The sequence below is a fragment of the Ammospiza caudacuta genome, chromosome 3 (assembly GCF_027887145.1).
Source record: "Ammospiza caudacuta isolate bAmmCau1 chromosome 3, bAmmCau1.pri, whole genome shotgun sequence".
Classification (NCBI taxonomy): Eukaryota; Metazoa; Chordata; class Aves; order Passeriformes; family Passerellidae; genus Ammospiza; species Ammospiza caudacuta.
The window spans coordinates 1,687,063-1,696,123 of NC_080595.1; positions in this window are offsets into that span (position 1 = coordinate 1,687,063).

Sequence of the window (9,061 nt, forward strand, 5' to 3'; positions counted from 1 at the left end):
CCCGACTTTTCACCTGCCATCCTTCTTGCTGGAAAGTTACTCCATTGCCTTCTTCAGCTGATAGTAAAATAGACTTCCCTCATTTTCATCCCCAGGTTAGTCATGGACAATTTCATTCCTATGTCAATATTGTAAGTACCTCTTCTTCCTCCCTGCTGTTTACCCAAGGAGAGCAGTCGTGCAGCTGAAGTTATTTATGTGCATTTGCAGCTTTAGGTCCTTGGGGGTGGATGTCCACATGGATTTTACTTATGTACAGATAAACAGGCAGAATGATTTTACAAGCCAAACCTGTCAGAGTGATTAAAACTAAGCAGGATCCCAAAGTAAATGTGTCTGGGGTTGATAAGGACTGTCTTTGAAGCAGCTGTCCTTCAGCGTGCAGCTATTTCTGGGCAGTTGCAGCTGGCTGACTTTGGTGCCCTGTGATTTATATCAGGACAAGTCTCCTGCTCACATAAAACATAGGATGCCACAATCCAGTACAGATCTGTTCATCATGAAAGGAAATATCTGTGTCTATCCCTTGTTTTCCTAGCAATAAATTACATGTAAGCTGGCAGAGCTGTTCATTTCCACTTTGGGGCTGACCTGGAGGGGTGGTTTGTACTTTGGTATTCTTCATTCCAGTGCTGCTCCAGGTGTGCCATGTTGGTATTCCTCCTCTGCTAAGTAACTTTGCAAACATGATCCTTCTTTCCTTCATGACACTGCAATTTCTGTATCTTCTAGAACTGAGGTAGCATTTGGGAAGTTAATTTAAGTTCAAACCAGTTCACTGTGAGTGAGGTAGAATGGGCTACAGAAGAGGCCTCACTGGACCCTCTTCCCCTGTCCAGTCACTCACAGAGCCCTGAACAAGGAGAGGAGGACATCAGACACTGTATTTTACACTTACTGGCCACCTGACCTCTCTACCTGTTTTCTGAGGGTTACAGACACGTGAGAACATGTGGGATGAGAGCTGGTAAAGCCAGGGGTGACCTGGGAGGGAGAAACAGCTCCCAAGTGTTACAGGCAGGGGAGTAAAATCTGTAAGGAGATCATGTACACATTGAAATCACATCAGCTAACACATTTAGCAAGGAAACCAACTACTGAATGGGACCTATCTTTTTGGGGGTGTTCTTCATAAAACTGGCTTGATTTGCCATCTTCCAGCACTGCAGTACACTTGAAATAACCCCATCATAAACGAAATAAGATTTTCATAAGAATGCTGGCATTGCAGACCTGCTCCCTGTAGCTCTAGTAGAAAGTTGTTGGCAGCCTCATGCTGCAATGCCAGGTGATTTGTGCAGCAACTTGTTAACAGCAGTTAAGCAATGAAATCAGGTGCCCTTCCCCGGGGCTACAGATGAATCACCGAATTACAGGGAGGGAAAGGAGATTGGGAGTAGAGTGGGTACACACCAGTGAAGAAAGGAGATGGGAGAAGCTGGGATGGACAGTCATGGAGCCCAGGGGATGTGTCTCGATGTTTTTGTTTAGGCAAAACGTAACCAGTGGTAACTGGAGGATAAAGGGTCAGAATCCCCTGTCAGAAACTGCCTGGTCAGGTATCACTTGGGAGTAGCTGAGTGGATGGGTGTCTGTGGAGCTGCACTGACACAATGCAGCTGCAAGGAGGCCCCAGGTCTGTTCCCCTCCTGGTTACCTGCTCTCTAAATGGAGCCTCCTCTGCCAGTCACCTGTGGCTTCCCAATTCTCATAGATTGGGTCACCCGAATAAAATTCGGTTAGGTCACCACAAGTGGGGGTGGTACTCACTAGGGTTTAGTGTAACCTGCTCTAAAACACAGATACATAACACAGACAGCTTCCACCATATTTTCATCCACATGTTGGACTAAGGTACAGATTTTTCTGGTGGATCATGCAGAGGTTTTCAAGTGCAAAGTGACCTCTTTTGTAGCTTCACAGCATAAGGTTCACATGATGGGACACTTCAAATCTCTTTTGAGTCATGCTGCATTGACTGGTTGTGACACAGTGCATAAATCCAGCCCCAGTGACACTCTGACAACAATCCTTGATGTGATAAACCAACCAGTACAGCCCCAGGCACTGAAGTAGGAGGCTGGAGACTGGAGCTGACATTGGCCTGATTTTTCAGGATGCCTCAAGTTACTCCTCCAGCACATCTTTGCCCTTCTTCCTTCAGTTAAGGCTTCAGAGTGTGAACTCTCTATTCCCTCTTTGGGAAAGTGTGTGAGAACTGTTTCACTTTCAATTAAACTGCAGCCAGCAATGGCAATAGAAGCACTGAACAAAAGAATAAAACATGGAGTGATTCCCTAGACTTGGGTTTTCTCTGAAAAATAGCCATCAACTTTATTTTTTCACCAATGTGCCTTCCCACCAGAAGCAGAGGATTTGATCTGTTTTTGTGGATAGAGTACAAAGCCAGAGTGTGGAGCTGTAAGAGTGTTATCCAGGCATTTGGGCAGGTTTGAGGTGCCACGGTGGCCAGGGTCTGCTGGACTCTGTCCTCCCCACAGCATGCCAAGCAGTTCTGGGACTGTTTCTCTAACCCTCCTGTCCTTGCTGGGTTGGTAAAGTCTGGTTACAGCAAACCTGGAGATCTTCTGCCCATCCATATTTGTAATGAATGGAGGTACAATCTTTGGAGTGTAAATCATGGCAGAAACATACTGGTGTGCTTTTTCATGCCTACTGTGCTGCTTATCTAGGTGAACTGCATCCTTAATTCCTACAAGTTTCCAGCAGGAAAAACTAGGATTCCTTCTTGTTTCAGTAGCACTTGCATATTTGTCCATCATGAATTAAACCCTTCCTTAGAGTGCTTTCAATTTCTGCATGCTGAAAGGAGAAATCCATAAGGTAAGAATGATCAATGTTTTTAATAGTGAAATATCCAACATTTATACTCTTGAGACCATGTTCAGCACTGCATCTAGAGTCAAATTCTGAATCAGCTTACCATTGATTTGAATGTTGAATTAGATACCAAAATATGCACCAAGAACCTTCATGTGAAGTATTCAACATTTCTTGAAAGCTGCGTAAAAATCAGAGGCTTTCAATAAAAACAAATTCACTTCTGTTAGGGAAAGAAGTATTTGAAATAAAATGATGAAGTAATCTGAATATCCTTGCACTAGACCTGTGAAGTAGCATGACATTTATTTAAAACGTTGTCAAACAGATCATCATTACCAGGCTTTGCTCTTTGGAATGAGTTACTACCTTGTACAGTGGTTTCAGCTTTGTGTTCTATGAATCAGGTTTACATCCCAGCCCTATGTTCTCCTTCAAACATCATCAGCCCCAATTCAGCAGACAGTAACTGAAGTGAAGCACAAAGAGGCAAGAGCTAGAATCCAAACTGATGCAATGGGCAGATGTATGGAAAACTATTAATGGGTGGGGCATCTTTAAAAATAATGGGAACAGTATTCATCTTCATTAAAAAGTACACAATAGATCTTTGGGCTAAAACTAAAAAGTCTGTTGCCTACAGGTACTGGCAACATATATGTCTCTGCAAATTATATTTTTATTATAAATAAACAACCTGCTTTGCAGTACTGTGACTTCATTCAGATCTTATTCTTTAACATAATTGAAGATCAAATACCTCATGCAGGACTTACAGAGTCGCCTCTTTTTTTTATTACTTAACTCTGTTTTGATCTGTAGGTATTATGTTATGAGCTGAAATGTTCATAAAGCCTCCAGGCTCTCATTCAAAGCAGCTGATAGCAGCTCAGAACTCTCCTTGGAGTAGAGGAGCTCTTGCTTTTTTAAGTCTCCCCTCTACAGATTTCCCATCCCAGAGAAGATCCTATACTTCCTTTTTTCATTGATAAGGTACTTTTGAGAAAGGTTTCACATCCAAAGTGTCTTGCAAACTGTTCTTGAAAGCTCTAAAATAAATATATTTCTCTATACCTGTATCTCTAAATTAAACCAGGTTTGTAATTTTTTTCTAATTACTCACCATGATCTAATACTGCAGCAACTGAGCCATTGACAAGTGATCCAAATCTTCCCATCAGTGTCCATTCTGTATGGGATCTGTGTTATTCATGCAATAATTAAAGGAATAAGAAAAGCCTCTGCTGATGAGTGTCCCTCACTGAGAGCAGAGATTTCATAACTGGGCACTTGGTGGGTTTAAGGCAGGTCAGAGTAATTTGTGATGGACAAAGCTACAAATCATCATAAGAAAAGTTATTAGTGGCAAGACTGGTTCATTTATCAACTCCAGTTCACCAAACCCCACAATTAGAAAATCTGTATCTAGTTTTCTTTGGTAAAATACAGCAGGAAGTAATTTTGAATATTTTCTAAAATATGTCTACAAGTTAGGGTGTGATGTTATGTGGATAACGCTAAGCAAAGGGATACAGCTGGCTCTCTGTACCTCGCTGTGGAATAAAACTGAGTCACTGCCATGGAGAGGTCACTCCAGGGCTCTGAAAGCAGATTAGTGGTTAGCATCAGTTATCCAGATGTGTCTATAATATTCAATTTATCATTCATAACTTTATGCAACAAAATGAGCATATTGAAGTAGACATGATGTGAAATTACAGCTATTGGAGACTCTTCCAAAGAACAATAGGAGTTTTGCTTTTGTTTCAACAGGGCTGAAATATATCCCATTTCTTATAAGAAAGAGCAGCAAATAATATTTATTATCCTTTTGATATGGAGCCATTACTGGAAGCCATTATCATCATATTTCAGGTTACTTAATCAGCTCTGTGAACTGATAACCCACATAAATAATTGCCTCACTGTTGCCAACAGTGCTTTTGGCACACTATGAAAATAACATTATTCCTTACGAATTAAACCACAGTAAGATTTTAAATGACAGATTAAAGGCCTTCTTTAGGTACCTTGAATCCTTCCAAACTGAGCAAACAAAAAGAGACCTACCATTTTTCAGGTATGTGATAGAGGTGAACTACAGCTGAGCTCCCTGATGGCACAGAAACCAGGAGCATGTGTCCAAACATGCCAGGCGAATGCAGATGATGAAAAAGCAAGATTAACTGCTGAAGAGCTACCTGCTCTTCAGAGCATTCCAGCTATCAGGCACACCCCAGTGGATTCTGTAATGCTCAGAGTGTGTGCACAGGTCTGGAGGCAGGGACTCCATTATCTGTTTGGCTCTTTGCTGTTCCTGCGCAGAGCAGCTTATGTCTGCAGCATTGTGCAAGATGTTCAGTAGTGTTTCATTAGAATCCCTCACTTTGTAGCAGCTTCTTTCAGTTTGAACCTTGCCCCTGATCTCCTTCTAGTTAGAGATGTCCCAGATGGCCATAGCTCAAGCAGAGTGACCAGTCCCATTTTTTGTATTGCATTGTCTAGTTATCCTTGGCTGGATGTGTGCTCATGGCCTGCCTTTTGCTGCAGGAGGGGAGACAAAACTTCTGAATGAAGTTCTGCTACATGTCTATTTCTTCTCATCCTAAATCTGAGAAGAAATCAGGATATGTCAGCCTTCCTAACATTACCAAAACCTCTGCCTGGAGAAAAGCTGTAAGACAATGAGTGTATATATACACAGGGCAGCCAAGAGAAAGGATCTCCAGACAGGTCAGCACAATATTTTGCCAGGACAGGCTGCTGCTTCCTTCTGTAACAGCCTGGTCTGAGTTCTCTGAGGGACAGCCTGGCAATGTCACCTGGAGGAGCTCAGCTTGGCACATTTGCTCTCATGGCAGGAGGTCAGGTTCTCCATGGACAGGCAGCCAGGCATGGAAGTTTTGAAACTCTGCCTGCACCACTTGTGTCCTAACAGCCATAAGGATGAAAATCACAGAATGGTTTGTGTTAGAAGGGACCTTAAGGACCATCCACTTCCACCCCTGCCATGGGCAGGGACACTTTCCATAGATCAGGCTGCTCCCAGCCCCATCCAACCTGGCCTTGAACACTGTCAGGAATGGGACAGCCACAGCTTCTCTGGGCAACCTGTGCCAGGGCCTTACCATGCTCACAGTAAAGAATTTCTTCTTGTTATCTGATCTAAACCTGCCCTCTCTCTGTTTAAAGCCATTCCCTCTTGTCCAGTGACTGCAGGCCATTGTAAAATGTCCCTCTTCAGCTCTCTTGGAGGTCTCCTAAAGGAGAAGTTCCTGAAAATTTCAAATTAGAGGTGGCATAATATTTTTGACCCTCATTTTCCATGAAACAAAATGAAAAGATGGAATTTGTGACTAGATTGAAGTCCTGTTTATATTATACCATAATCTCTTGTATGCTATCTTACCATCCTTTGTGGGTTGTAGCCCAGGTGTTTCAACCCTCCTTCCTACCCTTTATTTATGAGGTTTTTCTCATATATTGTGTGGGAAAGAGAAGAAACATGTGGTAGTTAGAGAGATGAGATCTGGCCAGGGATCTTACACCAGCAGAGCAGAATGAGGAAAGAGATACTTAAGTGCTCTGCAGGGAAAAGTGGTTTCATATTTGACTCGGATGGAAAGTTTTCATTCAAGCTTCACTACTTTCCTTTTGAAACACTGGGTGAGAAGTTCTACAGAAAATAATTCCCCTCTAAAAATTTTTTGGTCTGGCCTACTTGTTCAAGTCTGTGCTGCTGCACTGAGTTGAACTCCCACGGTGTGTCCAAGCACTGCCTGTGCTGGCAAGTGAGACCTCAGTGCTCAGGGCAGGTACCTGAGCCTCAGCCAGCAGTTGCCCCAGTCATCTTAAGGAATTACCTCTAGATGTCACTCATGAATCCCTCTTATTCAAGGGATTTAAATAAGTAGTTAGGATACCTCTGACACAGAAACCCTTCAATCACTCTGCTTGGTTACTGAGATGTTTGTTTTCTGCCCTCCTTTTTCACGCTGCTGGAGTCAGATAAAGGCTGAAGGCAGAGAAGGTACTTTTTCAGCAGTGCAGAGATACCTTAACTCATGCAGAAAATAAAAAAAAAATATAGAGAAAAACTCAAGCTTAGTCAAAATAAATAAAGACTTCTGTAGTCTTTGATGCCAACTGAACAATCTCCCAACAAGCTGGGAGAGCTCAGGATGAAGCTGATCATCTGTTGATTTATTTAGGTAACTGTGTCTTGTTAGTACTTGCTTGGCAATGGGTCCAGATGCTTGGTATAACATTCTCGTGCCCATGACTAAAATGATTTAAGTGGCAATTTCCACACTCACTAAGGCTGAATAGACTGAATAGAGCAGTTCCCCTCCAGAAACTAATTATTTTCTGTTAGATGTTTTCAGTGGATTTTCTTTTTTTTCTTCCTTAAAACCTGATTTATTTCATTTTGTGCTTGCTTTTTGAGTAATTAAAAAATCCAAACACATTTATGCCTGACTTTCAAAAGAGGGAAAGCATTCCTATGGAACAACTATTTCTAGAGAGAAGAAGGAAAAATGTCTAAGAAAATTGGGGGCATCTCTAGCAGTAAGGAGGTTTTTGAGATTTTGACCTTACCCATAGTAAGTAGAATTTTATTCTGCAAATAGTTGAGCTGAAGCCAAAGAGTCTCCTAATGGAGTAAAATACTCAGGGTGTGTATAAGAGTGTATGAATTCTCATATGAGCTGAGGCTGATAATTGTTCCAGTTTCCCTCATGTTTGGAAGAAGTTTGGCCTTGCATTGTTCCAGTGTTCCACAGTTCATGGAGTGATGTGATTTCCCATAAAACATTCACTGAAGCTTTTGGGAGTTCATCAGTCCTGAGCTACTTAAAAGACTTTTCCTTCAGTGTTATCCTGTCACAAGTATTCACCTTTCATTGAAATTAAAATTAATATCTCTGATGGCTGCATTGCAGCCAGGACTTCCAGAAGGCTGGCAGTCAGAATGGTCAAAAGATTCCTATCACATAGTAAACAAAGACCTTGTAAATAAACAGGGGGTAATGAGTGTCTGGCAGGACAAAGCAACCACATTTGCAGATCATACAGCAATAAAGACAATTTGAGTTTATCAAGTAATTAACCTCTTCATATCAGTGTGTGGATATGCATGCTTTGTATGTACGTGCATTTATGTGTGTTGATTATTGCCCCTTTTACTTCCATGGGACTTTGAAAGACAAGGTCCTGCATGAAGGCTCAAACAGCCTAACAATTCTGTCAAAATGTACTTTTATTACTACAACTACAAGGGACAGTAAAGCATTTGCAACCTTACTACAGGTTCTCATGGTCAAGGGGTTTTACAAGAACAATTTAAAAGAAATGGAAGCTGTACTTTGATGGCACAGAATTTCAGAGTTGTTTGGGTTTTATCTATAAGGCAGGAAAAATGTTGTATTGGGTTAAGAGCACTTGCAGTAGGCAGATCTGTGAGGGGTTTTTGCTGCAACTTCCCCTTTCCATGTCTGTGTTTCGCTGCTGCTGCTGTATCACAAACACTGGCTCAGGTCCATAAAGGTGCTTGACTGTTTGCTCCCAGTGGTCTGAATTAGGCACCCAAAACTTCTCTGGGTCTTTGTCATGTCAGTGTAAGAAATGGGAATCCTTTGCCTACATCCCTGGAGAAAGGCAACTCTTAGAGTGACACTAAGCATGGCAATACAAAGTAAAGGATACTGATAGCTCTCCATGTAAAAAACCCTAAAAATATAGGCAGGGATTAGAAGTCAGATTGCTAAAACAGAAAACATTATTTAAAATAGCAGGGGAGTAGAGGCTCTGGAAGACCTTGGAGGCACAGACCTGATCTGAAACTCAGAAAAAAGATCATATGTATCCTGCAGGATTGCCAGGAGGGTGTGAGGGGTTTTACCTTCTCCATCTGAGAAGCTGTCCCCACTGCTGAAACCGTTCCTTGCCCCTGCTTCTAGAAAAGGATTGCTCTGCCTGGGTTTGAGGCAGGGAGGTGGAGGCTCGAGCATTGTGGCAGTGGTGGGGTCTTGGAGGTGCCATAAGGAAAGTCAGTTCATTTTACTTTTCAAAACCTGGAAATTTAAATATACAGACAAACCCCATACTGGACAAATATTTCATTTGCGAAGTTAAGAGCTCCAGACTTAGGATATTTTGGAATTCCACAAGACTCATCCTTCTCTGGCATGATTGATTAAAGGCCAAAGGGTGTGTGAAG